The sequence below is a fragment of the Lagenorhynchus albirostris genome, chromosome 11 (assembly GCF_949774975.1).
Source record: "Lagenorhynchus albirostris chromosome 11, mLagAlb1.1, whole genome shotgun sequence".
In the NCBI taxonomy this organism is placed as follows: Eukaryota; Metazoa; Chordata; class Mammalia; order Artiodactyla; family Delphinidae; genus Lagenorhynchus; species Lagenorhynchus albirostris.
In genome coordinates, this window is record NC_083105.1 from 28542253 (window position 1) to 28560256 (window position 18004).

The 18004-nt window shown below is 39.8% G+C and overlaps 1 long non-coding RNA gene across 3 annotated transcripts in view; it reads left to right on the forward strand.

The window, feature by feature from the left end:
• Window positions 1–18004, forward strand: part of LOC132528871 (uncharacterized) — a 208055-nt gene that overhangs the window by 91984 nt on the left and 98067 nt on the right. For all 3 annotated transcript variants that reach the window (XR_009543319.1, XR_009543320.1, XR_009543321.1), the window contains one exon: window positions 1000–1119. This is a non-coding gene — a long non-coding RNA (uncharacterized LOC132528871). The remainder of the gene's footprint in view (window positions 1–999; window positions 1120–18004) is intronic.

The following is an 18004-nucleotide window of genomic DNA, read 5'->3' on the forward strand; positions in this document are numbered from 1 at the left end:
TGGAAGGAACAAAGTTCTAGTTCTAAGTCCTGACCTCAGGAGGCCATGCCCACTTTTGTTTCTCAGACCCCTGCCGCTGCCATAAAGAACAAGCCTGGGATAGCCTCCTGGAAGGTTAAGCATCACAAGGAGTGACTAATTGTCCCAGCTGAGGCCAATCTAGACCAGTCTATAGCAAGTCATCCCACAGATACATGTGAGAGCTCTACCAGGGGCAACAGAGTTTCTCACAGAGTCCACCGCTAACCACAGATGCACAAGTGAACTCAGCTGAGGCCAGGAGGACTGCCCAGTTCATCCATAAACTTCTGAGCAATAAGAAGTACTTATTAAAGCTACTTAGTTTGGGGGTGTTTTGTTATGCAGCATAGTTAAGTGGTGTGATGGCCTAGACACTGAGCTTTGATTCAGATAAATGGTTCTAGTTTGGGTTCTTCCTGGAAGACATTAGGTAAGATATTATGGGAGAGGTATGAACTTTGCTACCTCTTTCATATTTTTGAGCTGACTTTCATTTACAAAGAGGGAGGAACTTAGCTTGAATTATGTTTTATTTACCGATAAAAGAAAAATGTGCATGATGATGACAGGAAAAGCTAAGTTGAGAGACTGAAGCTCAAGGTAACATACATGCATATTCCTTTTCTGAAGGAAGCCTAAAGGACAGAGACAAGATCAGAAATCAGAAAGGACTGTTCCCATCCTGCTTTTGCCATGTGTGTATGTATGTTATCTTGAACTTCTGTTTCCTTTGTAGTAACCAGGTCTAACTATAGCTGCCTGCCTTCCTTCAAATGTGGCCATGTGTTACTCAAATTATTTTATTCTATTTTCACATAATAGTATCTAGTAATTATTGAGAAGTCATAATTCCCTCTATAAGTATAATAACTACCATATATACATTTTATAGTTTTCAAATTGTCTTTATGTAAATTATCTCACTTTGATTCTCCAATGATGCCTTGAAATACTGACCTTTATTTTCTTATTTTACAGATGAGGAACCTCTGCTGTCTTCTAAATGGTGGTATTTCTAAGAAATGTCTGAGATCATGACAGACTTGCCAAGACAAGAACCCCACCATTTTGGAGCTTTTTTTTAAAGAACCAAACCTGGTGAGTAGATCAGATCTCTGGCTTTTATTATCAAATAGATACCTTACTTCTTGTTGCCAGTTTTTTTCATAACAGCTCTTGTCTATGAGGTGCCATTGGTTTTTTCCCCCAAGACATTTTTAAAATGGGAGAAAGGTAATGGTTACTCTGAAATTGCATCTTGGTCTAGTATTTATATTCTTAAGCCATCAGATTGTCTATTTAATGATGTTGATAGACTACACATATAGTTAAATTACTATCATCAGTGCTTGAGCCATGAACTTTTATTTTTGGTTATGTCGTTGAGTTGGTTGATAATGTAGGTTCTGGGCTCAGGAAGTTTCTATCTGAAATATGTATAATGGCCTAAGTATCTTGTGAATATTGCCTGGCCCCTGACCAATGATTTAAGTTTCACCCATGGTTATGAGTCTTACAAGGCAGAGCTATTTCCTCTGTTCTACTTAATTTTAAGTGTTATACTTATTTTGACCATCTCGTATAAGTTTCCAGTACCACGTTTTGATAGTATGAAGGAGAGTGGCTATTGTGACACTATAATAGCTGCAATTTTACTGAGAGCTTACTGTGTGAGAGCCAACACTCTGTTTTACTTAGTTTAACTCAGCTAGTTCCCACAACAGCCCATTGAGATGAGATGTGTTATTATCCCCATTTTACAGACAAGGGAAATGAAGCACAGGAAGATTAAGTAAATTGCCCAAAGTCATACAGCTAATAGGTGATAGAGCTGGATTTTTAGCTCCGACCACTTGAGTAGGAAATTCCCGTACCATATACGGCTATATTTCTTGTGCTATGAGATTTTCTTTAAATCAGACACCAAGAAAAATGATGTGTATCAGTCTAGCCATTGCAGTGCTACATCACCACAAATTGTATGTGTTCACAAGCAACCTAGGTACTATGAACTCCCTTGCAGAAATCTCCCAGTAATCAACCTCCAGTAGGGCATTTCCCTGTGTGCTAGACATGCAGAAGATGTAAAAGAGGTAGAAGAAATTCTCCCTCCAATGGACCTGAGGATTTATGGGAGAAGATGATCATTTTGGAGCATTGGGAGGATAGAGTTGGTTGTATAAGGTCTGAAGGTCATAGTGGGGAGGCAATGGATAGAGGTCCTTGAAATGACTTCATTTCCAGACACTGTCATCAGATTTTAGGTCGGTCTGCCAGTCTTTCAAACGTGGGCAGGCTTGCCTCTAACCCCAATTCCTCAAATTGAGAAGCACTAGGCCATGCCAGAATTTTTTCTCACAGATCTACTGACCACATCTTGTGGTTTCTTTTTACTTCCATGTCAACCCAGATGTAGAAGTCAAACTCTTAAAATATTTCCACCAGAAAGTCAATCCATACCAGTTATGGGTTGAATTGTATACTGCAAAAATTCATATGTTAAAGTCCTAACCCACAGTACCTCAGAATGTGGCGTTATTTGGAAATCGAGCTGTTACAAATGCAGTTAAGATGCAGTCATACAGGAATGGGGTGAGCCCTTCATCCAGTATAACTGGCGTCCTTATAAGAAGAGGAAATATGGACACAGATACAGACACAAGGAGAACTCTTTGTGAAGATGAAGGCACAGATCATGGTGAGGCTTCTGTACACCAAGAAACACCAATGTTTGCCAGAAGCTCGGGGAAGAGGCATGGAACAGATCCTTTCTGCAGAGCCAGAAGGAAGCCTTACTGACACCTTGATTTTGGACATCTAGCCTCCAGAACTGTGACAATGAATTTCTGTTCTTTATCTAGTCAGTTTGTGGTACTTTGTTATGGCAGCTCTAGTAAATGAATACACTACCAAACATGTCCTGAGTTGGGTAGATTTTACTGAAGATATTTGGAGGGAGGCATGTCACAGGGAGGGATCACATCACACAGCCCACAGCATCCCCCCAATTAAATTGCCTCATCTCTCCCTGCACTCTCTTTCCTCCCATCTCCCCCATTCTGGGTTAATCTCTAAATACTCATCTACAAATCTGTCTTGCTATTTTTTTTGGAGCAGCTTTTCCCTGCCTCTGAAGTTATGGCAGCAACCAACGTCTAGCTCCTAGGGCTCAGCTTCTAGCCCAACCATCAATCGAGGTACATGTCAAACACAAGCAGTCCTTTCACATAGAGGAATTCCTGAGCCAAATATTACAGTAAGAACATTTTCTAGAGGTTTCTAGGTGGCGAGGTTTCACATCTTGGCTCTGCTACTTACTAGATGTGTGAACTTGAACAAATCACCTCTCTAAAATGAGAATAGTAATAATAATAATCCACCGGGTCTGTCTTAAATTTCGTACCCCCTCAAACACGCTCTGAGGCAGCTATCTGTGAGAGATGATGCACTGGGGAAGGTTCCTGGGAGTAGCATTGTAAGGGAGTGAGAGGGGCAGGAAGGGGCCTAGTGAGAAGTTGACCTGTGATGCAGGTACCGTTGGGGCCTCAGCCCTTCCCACGGGGATCTGTGGGGCTGGATGGCCCTTCAGAGTGGTCTCATATTAAGGCAAGGGGGCTGAGACTTTGTCCCCTCTCACCCATGCCAACTAGTTACTGGAAGTGGGCTACCCCCAGCCAGGGGTCATAACCTTTGGTGAGGTAGTGCCCTTCGGCTGAAAGCAATTTCTCGAGAGCAACTTGGCTCTGAGCGGTCAGTCGCCAGCACTGCCGTGGTAGCTGGGGAATGAAGTGACTTGGCTGCTTGTCTGTCCTGCAGGCAGTTTCTAGGTGACACATTAAGCATTTACAACAGGGTGATTGTGAGCATGAAATAAGTTAACACAAAAACACGACTTGGAACAGTACCTGGTGTGTGATAAGTGCTGTGTGAATGACAGCCATCATACACTCGAGGTCCACCTTAGCACTTTTTAGTGTGATGTAGTTACATGCAGTTCACAGGATGATTTCATACAGATTTTGATTCTCATAGAGGTGCTTATAGAGGTAAGTGAAGCAGACATTTCATCTAAAATGCTTTCTATGAGGAAACTAAGGCTCAGAGCGGTTAAATGACTTGACTGGTGCCACTGTTAGCAGGACACTTGTCCTTCCCTGTTTTTAGTTTCTTCCTATTTGCAATCATGGCTAATTTTTGAAGCCACAAGCGCCCATGTGTAGGCTCAGTCTCACCAACCCTAATCTTAGGACAGACTGTTAGAAGGATTTACAATTCCCTAGTCTAACAACAGGATTCAGCATTAATGATCTTGTGGCTGGCCTAGCCCTATCTTGAGCCATGATGACATTGCAAGGGTGCTCGATGGGGTGAATGCATTTCACCAAGGGAGGTTGACCATCTGGCTGTAAGAGCCCTTGTGTGGCAGTCTTTACCTTAGCGGATTCTCTGTATAATTGCACATGTCTGGCCTTCCACTTCAAAGGCTTAATTTTATGTTGACTGATGGCAGAGAGAGCTTTCAGGGGAAGAGTACACTCAATAAATACAGCAAAGATTGGTATTTAAGCGAGAATCCTGTTTTTGTTTTTATTTTTTAAAGTTACCCAAAATACTTGAATCCCCAGAGCAACACATTTTTTGTTTTTTCTATAGGCAAACTAATCAAACATTTGCTTGGCGAGCATAACATCACAGCAAAGAGAATTGGTTGATCTTAAGAAGACTCAGCTAAGATATCTGGGGCACTTTTTCTCTTCTGTAGGAGTACTGGCCTTAATATTTTTGTCTGGTAACCAAAGGCTCCCTTACCCCTGCTTAGGGTTGTACATGCACTGCTAGTCTTTGTCTCTGGGAGCCTCAGTTTTTCGTGTTCCATGGTTGACCAACTCCCCTTTTAAGATCACCACATTAATAACTCTAGTGAGTTTACAGGGAAGGCTGACTCTAGCCAGAAGGTGATTCTGACTCCTTGGAGGGATTTTGCATGTTGCCGTGTTTATTTCATAGCCTGACTCTCAGAGGGCAATACTATACCCCTTATTTAGAGGGGCAGCAGAGTAAGCAGAGTGTTTAGAATTCAGGGTCTGAAACTGGGTTGCCTGGGCTTACACCTCAGCTTGCCTTTTGCTAACAGTGTGACCTGGGACTAGTGGCTTTCACTGGATATGCCTCAGTTTCCTTATCTGCAAAGTGGAGGTGATAGTACAGATTTCTTAGGGTTGTTTAAGGATTTAATGAAGTAATTAATGTAAAGGGCTTAGAATGGCTGGCCAAAAAAATTGCTAATTAAATCTTCATTAATTATATATATCTTACAAACTAATAAACAGAATGAACATTTATCAATTGCTTATATAATCCATGCACTGTTATAAGGCTTTAACTTGAATATCATGTTATCTTTCCAAAATTCAGTCAGATGGAAAACATTTTGAGTCTATTTTATAGTTAAGGAAATGGAGATAGAGAGGTTAGAAACCACAAAAAAGAGGTGGAACAGGTGACCTGGGGGAAATCAAGATTTTTATCTCTATGTATTACCTACATCTTCAATTCTTGCAAGTAAACTTCAACACTGCCCCACGTGCTAAAAGTTCTTTCTTTAGCACGGTAACTCAAAATAGTGCCCTACAATGCTTCTTTCAGTCTCACAAGGAAATACCTAGATCTTTCAGGTCACCAGGAAGCTGGACTTATCTACTGATCCATGCCCCTCTTTCTCCAGCTTGCTCATCACACTATCTGAGCAATACTGGATGTTTGGTCCCCCTTATCTCAGGCTACCCAACCTGCTAAGCCTCCTCTAACTCTGTGTCAAAGTCCCTCAATAGCAACTGCTGTGTAAGTCTTCACTGCTCCCTGCTGCACTTCCTCAAGGTACCATATTCTACCTGCCCAACTGGACTTCCTTCAAACACAGACAATCAGGGTCCCCTCTCTTGGGCCTCAGTACCTGCCTCTGCTGCCCTCCGAGGTGGGGATGGTCAAAGGTCTTGGTCTCCCTTGTATTGCCTGTTGGGTATCCTTAACCAGAGAAATCCCATATCGGTCTTGGAGTATAATTATAAGGGGTATAACTGGAATTTAATCCATGTCTCCTGATTCCACATTCTTCATTGTAGGTGAGGTTGAGAGACAATGGCTGGGGTTAATTATTTGGATGTAGACTTCATGGATCGAGGTAGAGCCTGGCATCTAAGTCTTGAGGTTCCAGAAAGATGCTTCTGCCCAATGTAGTAAAGGAATCCTGGTTGCCAAAAGACTAAGTCAAGGCCCCCTTACAACAGAAGAAGCCCAAACCCCAGTCCCCGGTGGTGGCTTATAAGACTTCATGGTCAGTGAGACAGAGGTAGGGATTGAGACTGAGTTACTCAGGAAGAACTCAGAGTTAGCTGAAGATGGTTCAGAGGGCAAGCAGGTCAAGAATGGGCAAAAGGGAGTTCCAGGGGACTTTTCCATTATCATTGCTCTTTGTAACTTGCGTTTTTCAGATGGGTAGTGCATGGGGTGGGGAGGTCCAAGCAAGTTTAAAGGGCCTGTGGCCAGTGGGATAGGCTCAGATTTTTTGTCTTTTACCATCCTCCATCTCTTCATCTTCTTAGGTCCTAGGAGCACGTATGGTGTTTAGCTAGAGAAAAGACTCTCTATTCTAGAGTTTCCCAATTTATTAAATATTGCTGAGTCCTATTATTGAAGAGAGAAGATAGGATTTTCTTTCTGTGATTGATGAAAGCATGTTATGAGGCTCTGGTCCAGCCAGGATTATGATATTGTCCTTGGGCATCTTTGGATGATCTGGCACTCTGTATTGCTGCCTTAGCTTCTGCATTCCATCACCCTTAAAAAGCTTTGAATTGTTTCATGTCCGTGTACTTTTGTCTGTGCTGTCCCTTCTACAGGTTGTACCCTCCCTGTCTTTAAGACACAGCTGGAGTGTTCTCTGACTTTGTACTTTCTTGTTTTGTGTCCATGCCTCTATTGTAATAATATGTGATATGTACTGAATACTAATTATACATCAGGCACAAGCAATTTATGAGCTAAGTATTACTGTTATCTTCATATAACAGAAAAATGAAAACTGAGACTTTAGGTAAGTGAATAATTTTCCGAAGGTAATCTGTGTAAACAAAATTCAAACCCAGATGTCTGACTTCAGAACTCAAGTTTTAACCGCCGTGTAAGCTGTCTGCAGCTCTTGCACCCATGAATTCAACCATCTTGCAAATATTCATTGAGAGCTTCCTGTATACCAGAAAACTCTTGGATCTGAAAATACAGCAGAGAACAAAACATAAAAATCGCAAAATCTCTACCTTCATGCAATTTGCATTCTATTGGAGGAGACTGACAATAAACAAATGTAATGTAATTCCAGGAAGTTGTAAGTGCCATGAAAAAAAAATACACAGAAGAAGAAAATAGAGGACTTCAGGGAGTTGCTATTTTAAGTGGCAGAGTGATGGAAGGCTGCTCTGAGGAGGGGATATATGAGCAGAGACCTGACTAAATGACATTATTTTCTGCACCACAAAAAATGTGATCTCTTTTTTAAAGGCAGGGCTTGGTTTATTTATGTCTCCCCAACATGCTTCCAGATTTATGGTACCCAAAAGATGACTGTATGATGAAAAGAGGAATATGATTATGCACATGAAACAAGGGGCTAGAAAGTCATGTCTGAAGTAGCAAGTGATTAATGAGAGCATTTTCCTGGGGGGTTAATTGAAGGAGACGGCAGTGAGAAAATTTTCCTCTTTAACTCCTTGCATTTCAAGGCCCAGTGACCTCCTGGCCAAGAAATACACACTATACCCTCTCTCCACTGTCTTCTGTGGCTTGCATTTTCATTGGCTAAATATATTTCAATCCACAATCCACAGTAGGGAGACTTGGTCTGCTTTCTTTTTTTACAGGAACTTTATAAACAGGAATGATTGTATCTGTCTACTGAATATTCCTGTAACTACCTCCAGCACCAAAGATCTTGAGAGCTGAAATGATCAAAAGGGGATTGAGTTCTGAAACTGTACTTTACTTGTCAAGGTAGCACATTTGAGACTTAAGTCAGGGACACCTCAGTGATTTTATCACCTCACACCAACTCCTAAAAGGGATCTGCTTTTATTTATGAATGGCAAATAAAGGAGAAACAGAGGCTTGCATTTTCTTGGCAATTGGAAGGGAAGGGAGGGCTTGGATATTCATTCAGCTTTTCATTTATATTCTTTGTCTTCTAGATGTTAAGATACTACAAAGAACCAACTCTCTGTCCAAACCAATAGGAAAGTTAAAGGTTAACTCTGCAAATGTAGGCAGTTTCAGAAAAGACAGACCTAATGAAATGACACTAGGAGAAAAATAAGAGTGATTTGCAATTTTTATTCAATTAAGCTGTTTTGCATTTCACTGTTAATGTATGAACTTGATGCTGAGCCTCTGTAGGTTCAAACAGGGTCACAAGTGAATTGGAGAGAGTCGAGGGGCTGAAAGCAGGGGCCGAAGGTAGGAAGGAGAGTGACAAGCTAAACACTTGGACTGACTGCATGTGTTGAACTTTGATGTGGCAGCACTCACGTCAGACGTTGCCAGTATTTAGCGAACGCACTTCTAAATATCCCGATCGGTCTTGAAGTACACTCTTTTCCCTTCCTTTTTCTCTTTTCCAACATCTCTGCTTTACTGCCCCACATACTGAAATGTACCCACAGTCAGATGCCAGACTGGGGCTATTCTCAGGCTCTAAAATTACCCAATGTACCATTGATTAAAACCATCACTTGGAGTCCATCCAGAAGTCAACCTCAGGGAGTTAGAAATAAGTATGTGATTCTCTTTATAGACTGGCATGTAAATTATGAATTTGCCTTTTAATGAAAGACATTTAATATTTTATTTCTTAGTCTGGCAAGATAGAATACCTTCAGGATGAGAAGTATAACTCCCCACTCCTGAAGCCATGACAGACATTCTTAATCAATCTCTGTATTCCCTTTCTTGGGTTCTGGTCTTGGCCTCAGGTTATATTACAAAACACAGCTTCAGGCAGCAGCTACCAATCAGTTGGAATAGGATTGTAATGGAAACCTCCTTACCATCTTTGCACTACATGGCATTCTGTTTTACCTTGCCACTATATATATAACAGCAAGATCTTCTCACATGTTGTCCTATGTGTATGATATACCTTAAAAATTATATATTTAAAATTAATAGAAGCATTGATTAAGTTAATAAGTTCAGTGAGACTGCATAGTTATCATTGCTTGGGTGAACCAGTCTTAAAATGCACCATTTAATTTACACCAGAGACCTATGTATTAGAATAGATACCAGCAAAACCTCTTTAATATTGAGGGCTATCATTTTACGGATTTTGGAAAATGCTAGCTAACCAGCTTCGGAGAGTTTGGTAAGGGAAATGGGTAACTCTTAAGATACAAAAATGGTTAAAAAAAAAAAAAAAGAGTGTGTGTTGAGGGGGTGGAGTGCAGAGAAAGGCATAGTGACTAAATGAAACAGTTCTTTCCCTCCCCTGAGGGCTGCCTCTCTTTCCCTCTCTCTCTGTCTTTCATACACACACAAAAAAACCAAAAAAGTCATATTTAGTATTTATGATCATGAAATATGCCTTGCATATGCGGAGAGTCTTCACTCATCAGTTTTATTTGTGTCAAATTGTTTTCAGGTTTTACTGGAAAAGGCAGAATGGGAAACTTGTAAAGGATTTTGGAATCAAAAATCTTTTTGTAACCAATCTTGGTGTGCCATTGGTGCTTGCCTGTAGAAAGTTGGGAAAATAAGTTACCATATCAAAGTTTTGGTTTCTTCAGGAAAATGCCTGGCATGGTAATAATATTTATCTTTCAGGGTTTTTACGAGCCTTAAACGAGTGAACTTTCCTGACAACACTTTGAAACTGTCGTGTACTGAGAAATATAAGCTATTTTTGAAAAGTGGTATGTGGAGTACTTATAAAAATGTAAAACACCCAGTCAGTATCTATTGTTATTCATCAATATTATTATAACCATTTATTTTCAATTTTGAATTAAAGTTTTAAAATATAGAGCTTTCTATGTATTGCCAATATCATTTATATGCAATATCATTGAACTTAGGTAATGCTTTATAACATTTCTCCTTCCTTTTAATTTTCTGGTTTTTGATAACTTTATATACAAATCAACATAGATTCAACAGCAGCTTTTGTTAGAACTTTAGCCACATGTGTGTGAAGCACCATTGGTTGGCCCACGTGTGGGACAGTTCTATGCAACATTCAGTGAATTCAGGAAACTAAGCAGTGTCCTGTCTTCATGCTTGTCTAAAGTTAAATTTGGATTTCAGCTCAGTGCTTTTGTGGTTTAGCAATAGCCAAATAAACTGCAATCAGTTTATTTAATGTTTAGTCTATGCGAGTGGGCTGAATTGACTAAACACTCAAGATCTTCCCACAGAAAAACTGAGTCTCTCCCTGCGCTCTTTTGCGATTATTTTTTCTTTAGAACATTTGTTAACACAACCAGCTTTCACTGTCTCTGCTAATGAAAGCAGAGTTTAGGTGCAGATTACCAAGGTGAATGAGATCGGCTGTGAATAGTTACTTTAAAATGTAAAACAACAGAATTGAGAAAGAGTTTTCTCAGCCTTTTAAAAGGATCCTCGCCAAAATATTCTTTCCCTGAGAACTAAAGAGGACTGCTCCCTTGGATCTCCGCCTGGGTCTTCATTTTGTCCCTGATGGATCCTGACTCTACTTACATTTATCACTGATGCCAACATTTGTTTCTAGCGACTCTTGTGGTTTGCCTGCTCGCACCCTGCCTGCACTTCTTAACCACCCTGGGCCATGATCTGCCTGGCTTTAGCTTGGTGCTCCCCAGAATGACCCCTGAGGCTTCATTCCAGGGGTTGGATTCCACTGTGTCCCAGTACGTGGCCAGAGAGCATTTCAGCGTTCAGGTGGATTGTGCTCATAGCAGAAGATAAGGAAGCACCCCTGGCTTTTGTCCTCCTCTGTTGATTCCTCCTGGAAGGAAACCTTGGATGACTAGGAATAGCCAGGAGAGAAGTCACTGGTTGCCATCAGGTCTGTGTTCAGGGTCTTAGTGTCACTTTTAAAGGAACCCAGTGTCCTGGCTGACTCCAGCCCTGATGTTCACCTGCTGCTTCAGTGCTGGTGCTGGGCTTGTTTCACTGCACCCCACTCTGTGGAGCTTCATGAACAGAGAATGCCGCAAATAAAGGAAGCATTATTTTAGAGCATGGTTCTGGATTTTGCACTTTTCATTCTTAAGACACAGGAGAAAATCAGAATGAGAAGTGGTGGAACTGTGCACTTCCATCTTCCATGCCCGTCTTCACGGTCTCCCCTGCTTCCAGGTGGATGATGGGAATGGAGAACATCATTTCCCATGATGACAGATGGCACCCTTGAGTTCAGCTGTTCCTACTCACACTGAGTGTGTGAATTCACATCTCTCTTAGACAAAGAGGCAACTCATTTGGACCAGTATCTACTAATTTTTATTTTATTTTAATAAATGTTTACCATTTACAAAGCGTACATAGATAAGTAACTACTTCCTCCTGGCACCAAAGCTAAGCATGACGATAACAATAGGAATTTGATATGAAGATTTGTGTGTATGGAGCAAATCCCAGTACAAATAGTGCAGAGGTAGAGTTCAGTGTTCTGAACAGTTGGTAAATTACTTGTCATCACATGCTGCCCAAATAGCTGGCATTGCTCTAAATTGTGTAAACAACACACACAGGCCCACAGGTCTTCTTGCTGATCCCAGAACGGGCCAAGCAGACTTCTGTGTCAGTTTCTTCCCTGCTCTTCCCTCCATCTGCAATACTTTCCATCCAACTACTTTTTTGCATAACTCCTCTCCTTTTTTTTCAAGTTTCTGTTCAACTATTATGTCAATAGATCTGCTGCTTCTAAGCACCCCATATAAAATGGCATCTTCCTATCACCCCTATTCATTCTCTTTCCCTCTTACTTGGCTTATTTTTCTTCCTGGCACAGATTGCCACCTGACATGTACATACATTGGTTTATTGATTTGTACCTCTTTTGTTCTTTGTTGAATCCTAAGTGTCTAGAACAGAGCCTTGCACATCATAGGCACTGAGTATTATTTGTTGAATGAGTGAATACAGGCAGTCTGGAGGCTTTCTCTCTCAACCTCACAAGACAAGATTTATTTGTGGCACAGCTTCAGGTCTGGGATGTTCTTCTTAAGAAATTAATAGTAGTCATGGCTGGCTGCAATTTATTGATTGCCTGTCATTTTCTGGTCACTTTTTGTGTTATATTATTTTGTCTTTTTTTTTGGTCGCTGGGACTCAGGCCCCCAGGACCTTTGTTCTTTAGCTTGCAAGGCCTGTTTTGCCCAGGGCCAGTCCCTGGTCCTTTTCCAAAATGACTGTAGGTCTGTCTCATACATACGTACATACTTACAGATAGACATGACCAGAGATTTCATAGCTTTCATTTTAAAACTTTAGTCAGTCATGCATCAGGTAGTACCTATATTATTTTGTCTTTATAGGAATTCTATGATAGTAATTTTATCCCCAATTGACAAATGAGTAAAAGGTAGCTCAGAGAGGTCTAACAACCTGGCCAAGACCATGGCTTTGGGAAGCCATGACACCAACCCATATCTTTGTGCCAAAGCCAAGACTGATGCCATTTCACCAGACTAGCTCTCAGAAGAAGAGCAAGCAGAGCAAGATACACTGATTACTGAGCAAAGCTCAGCCTCATGAGCATAGCTAAGTGCTAGTTTAGCTCACTAGCCAGCAAGGACCTGGAATCCTGGCTCTGCCCCTGGAAAGAGTAAGGCATCAAGCCATCTTTCTTTGTCTCTCGCTCTGGTTTTAAAATCAACTTTATTCAGGTATAATTAACGTACAATAAAATATACCCGTTTTAAGTGCACAGTTTTAATGAGTGTTGACAAATTTATGCACTTTGTAACCACCAGCACAATCAAGATATAAAACATTTTATGAAAGATATAAAATTTTTCATCACTCCAAAAAGTTCCCTTGTGCCCCTTCACAGTCAAATTCTCACTTCCTACCTCTCTCCCCGCAAGGCATCAGACAACTAATGCTATTCTTTGGATCTCTAGAGATTAGTATGTGTTCTCTAGAACTTCAGATAAATAGAATCAGGAAGTATGTACGCCTTTGTACTGCTTCTACTCAGCATGATGATTTTAGATTCATCCATGCTGTTGTGTGTACCAGTAGTTCATTTTTTATTGCTGAATGTGTTCTATTGTATGAAATTTATTTATTTATTCTCCTGCTGATGGACATTTAATTGTTTCCAATTTAGGTTGTTATGAATAAAGCTGCTGTGAATATTTATGTGCAAGTCTTTGTGTAAACATAAGTTTTTATTTCTCTTGGGTAGATACTTACGAATGGACTTACTAGGTTGTCCGTGTAAACATGGTAAGTCCGTGTTGAATGTTATAAAAAACTGCCAGAATGTTTTCAGAAGTAGTTGTACTGCTGAGACGTTTCTTAGTGTTGGGCTGCTCATTTGTAAAATGAAGATGTTTGACTCGACGATCTCTAAATGCCCTTCCAACATTTTGTGATTCTAGGAACAGCTGTGCTAGAATTTTGACCTTTGCCTGTCTTGTGGTACTAGAATTTGTTATTCCTTCTTTTTCTTTCACATACCTTTTGTTTATTTGGTTGGTTTTTGGCTGCACCGCCCAGCTTGTGGGATCTTAGTTCCCCCACCAGGGACTGAACCCACACGCTCAGCAGTGAAAACACTGAGTCCTAACCGGTGGACTGCCGGGGAATTCCCTTCTTTCACCTATCTTAATCTCTATACATTTGTCTTGTTTGTTCCTGTTAGTGTTGATGATGATGATAATAATGATTAGAGAAAGCTGTCATTCTTTTTTGAGAAATTATGTGTGTCAAGCACAATGCTAAGTGTTTTACCTGAATTTTTCCGCCTGACCCTCACAATAAGTATTTGCAGTAGACACTATTTTTATAATCTATCTTTGTGATGTAACTTCCCCAAATTAACAGTTATTAAATAGCACAACTGGGAAGCAAAATCAGGTCTGTCTTGATCACCTTCTACATCACTAATTTCGTAGCCTTTGCTCTGATTTGCTGCTTGCTACTTCTTCATCTCTTACGCGACCCTAAGACCTGCCTGGCTGAATTCTGGACCTCCTTCACCTTCTCAATGTTGTTTACCAGTTCTTCTTCCATACCCTGGCATGACATCAGTGTTCAATGATCCAGCAATTTTCCAGAAGGCAACAAAAAAAAGCAATTTAGAGTGAGGCAGGCTTAAGATCATCTTACTTATGTCAGCTCCATTAAGTTTTCATTAACAGTCAAATGGAGTTTCTCAAATCAGCATAATGCCAGTAAGCATTGCTTTGAAAAATGAAATGCTTAACTAGTAAGATACCCTGTCTACATTTTGTCTGAATCTGGAGAGCCAGTCATTTCATAGAGGTCATTGCCAATTTTGCACTGGACAGTTAGCATCCTCCTCATCAAGTGGTGAAATTACCACGTTAGCTCTTTGCAGAAATCAGAATGTATTATTGGCTCTTCATGATTTTCTGTGCAGTCATCACTAGGCATAACACGGACTGAGATATTGAGTATTATCATTTAGATTAGTGAAGTATTGTGTGAATATCCTAAGCATTTCCCACTCAATTATTTTTCAGTATATGTAGGGCAAAAGCCAAGACTGTATCAGTCTCATTCTTCACATGCCCATATAATGCCTAAGCTATGTTATGTGGTTTGTGAGTAAACCATTTCCGGCCTCCACGTTATTTATAGTGCTAATCAAACAATACCATTAAAAAAAAACACATTTATTGACTTTAAAGAGTCCTGATGGGACTTCTGAAATTGCTTTTCCTGAAGTGATCTCTGCTCTACTCTATGTCTAGAGACATTAGGAGTTACCTCAAATCCCCACTGCCCCATGAGTCTGTTCTGACTATTTTATTTTCACTCTTCTCATTTTTTGAATTTATAAATCACTTATACTCACCCCTGGACATTTTAAAATTTAATTATGTGTTGTATTTTATCACTTTTGTTTCACTCGTAGAGACACTTTGTGGAATACAAGAAAGAGTATGAACACTGAATTCAGACAAATACTGGCTTTTCCATTTAAAAACGATGTGACTCTGGGCAACCTCCATATCTTCTGTAAGACTGAATTTCCTCATCTTGAAAAGCAGATAGAAGTGCATACAAATTATGGTAATAGTAGCCATCTCGTGAGGTCCTTGCAAGCAGTAAATGATTTAATGCATGGAAACCAGCATGTGGAAAATACTAAACAAATGGGAGCCCCTCACCCTTTCCCCCTGTGTAAGTTTTAAATTCCCTGAGGCAGAACCAGGTCTTGTGCCTCTGGATGTACTGCATCCACTCATTCATTTAATAAAAGTTTATTTAGCACCTGCTTTGTACTAAGCAATGAGCTCAGTACTGTGAATAGTCATGAACAAAACAACCTTACTTTTCCCTGTGGACTTATGCTCCCCTGATTTACGATGGTTCAACGTAAGATTTTTTGTTTTTACTTTAAGATGATGTGAAAGCAATATGCATTCAGTAGAAATGGTACTTTGAATTTTGAATTTTATCTTTCCCCTGCCTAGCAATATGTGGTATGAGGCTCTCACATATGATGAGAGATGGGCAGGAACAGTCCACAGCTCCCAGTCAGCCCCACGATCACAAGGGTGAACAACTGATACACTGACAACCATCCTGGGCCCAGACACCAATCTGTGTTTCACTTAACCATACAATATCCAATAAATTACATGAGATAGTCAATACTTTATTCTAAAATAGACTTTGTTTTAGATGATTTTGCCCAACTGAAGGCTCATGTAAGTGTTCTGAGCACATTTAAGGTAGGCTAGGCTAAGCCCTGAAGTTCAGTAGGTGAGATGTATTAAATGTAATTTTGACTTATGATATTTTCAACGTAGGGTGGCCTTATCAGGACATAACCTCATTGTAAGTGGAGAAGGACCTGTAGTAAATAAAACATAATTATGTGGGTTTCACAAACATTTGGAACAACAAGTCCTCAATACTATTTTTTTTAAAGTCCTCGATACTATTAATGAAATAAAGGTGTAAAGCAATTTATTCCTAAACTCTTGCTGGAGAATAGAAAAAACATATTTATGATGGTGCCTCTTCTCACTCCCTGACCTTCATGTTTGTATTTCTTTTGCATTTGCCTCATAAATATTTTTAATTGACTAAACAGAGACATGTTATAGACAGACTCTAGATTTTATCTTTTTTTCCAATCATGTTACAATCATAATTACTTCAAAGTATTCTATGGTAAGAAATATCATTTTTAAGAGTCAGTGTTTCAGATATTTTATAATTATTTGGCCATTTCTCAATCTGAAGCTTCTGTTTGGCTGAATTATGAAGTCAGTACTGTCTTCATAATTATTGTCAAATATTATTTGAGTGTTTACCATGGGTTAAGCACTGCATTAGGTACAAAGAATAATTTGGCACTGAGGAGACATATAATTTAGATAGGAAATCAACACACATGCATTTAATTGAAAAGTTAAATTATAATGCAGAACAAGTCCATTTCTAGTAAGAGGAGGCCAAGAACAACTAAAATTACTAGATAAGATACAAAACTCTTTCATAAAAGTGTTGAAGCTCTAACATGGAATAGTAAGGAATTATTTTAAGAGCTATGGTTTTAGAGAGGTGAGCAGATCACTGCTTTGACCCTGACATTTGCTGATCTAGTTTAAAGTAAGCTGTCAAACATAGCTGTGGGTTTGAAGGGCTCAGTATGACCGGGAACAGAAGTGAAAGTTCAGAGCCTACCGAAACATGCCACATCCATAATCAAATCTGGTCACTGCCACAGGCGACGTTGGGCAGAGGGGTCAGCAGAAGCCAAGTGAAGTCAGAGACCTAAGTTCAACCTAAGTCAAACATCTAGGTGCTTGTTGTAGGGAGGGAAGGAAATCTAAGTGAAAAGCCGTGGACTAGACCAAGTGCTCAGACCAGAGCCAACAGGTTCAGAATGGAGAGTAGGAGACAAAACCTGGATTTTTAGTTGAGGTTTGAGCAGCTGGATCTTTTAAAGCCAATGAGCCGGGCTGAACACATACAGACATTCCTCATTTTATTGTGCTTTGCTTTATTGCACTTCAAAGATACTGCATTTTTTCACAAATGGAAGGTTTGTGGCAACCCTGAATCAAGCAGTCTATCGGCGCCATTTTTTCAACAGGATTTGCTCACTTTGTGTCTCTGTGTCACATTTTGGTAATTCTCACAGTCTTTCAAGCTTTTTCGTCGTTATTATATTTGTTATGGTGATCTCTGATCAGTGATCTTTGATGTTTCTACTAGGACTCACTGAAGGCTCAAATGATGGTTAGCAGTTTTTAGCAATAAAGTATTTTAAAATTAAGGTATGTACCTTGTATTTTTAGACATAATGCTTTGCACACTTAATAGATTACAGTACAGTATACACATAACTTTTATGTGCACTGGAAAACCAAAAAGTTCATGTGACTCCCTTCATTGTGATATTCACTTTATTGCAGTTTTCTGGAACCGAACCTACAATATTTCTGAGGCATGCCTTGTAATATAAAGCAATGATGAAGGAAAAGATTATTCAGTATGTGAGGCTTGTATTGTAAACAGTGTTTGATGAAAAATTAAGTTTTGGTCCTCATTTTATTCCCTTCCCCCAATTCCAGCTACACTAAAGAGTTAAATGTAAAATGTCCTGTTACTATCACAAAAAAAAAAAAGAGAGAAACTTCAAAGAAACATATGTTACCATGTATTTCTGGAATAGGGAAGATTTTTCTACATTTGAAAGCAATGGTAAATATCAAGAAAATATTAAGAGAAGTAACTTAGT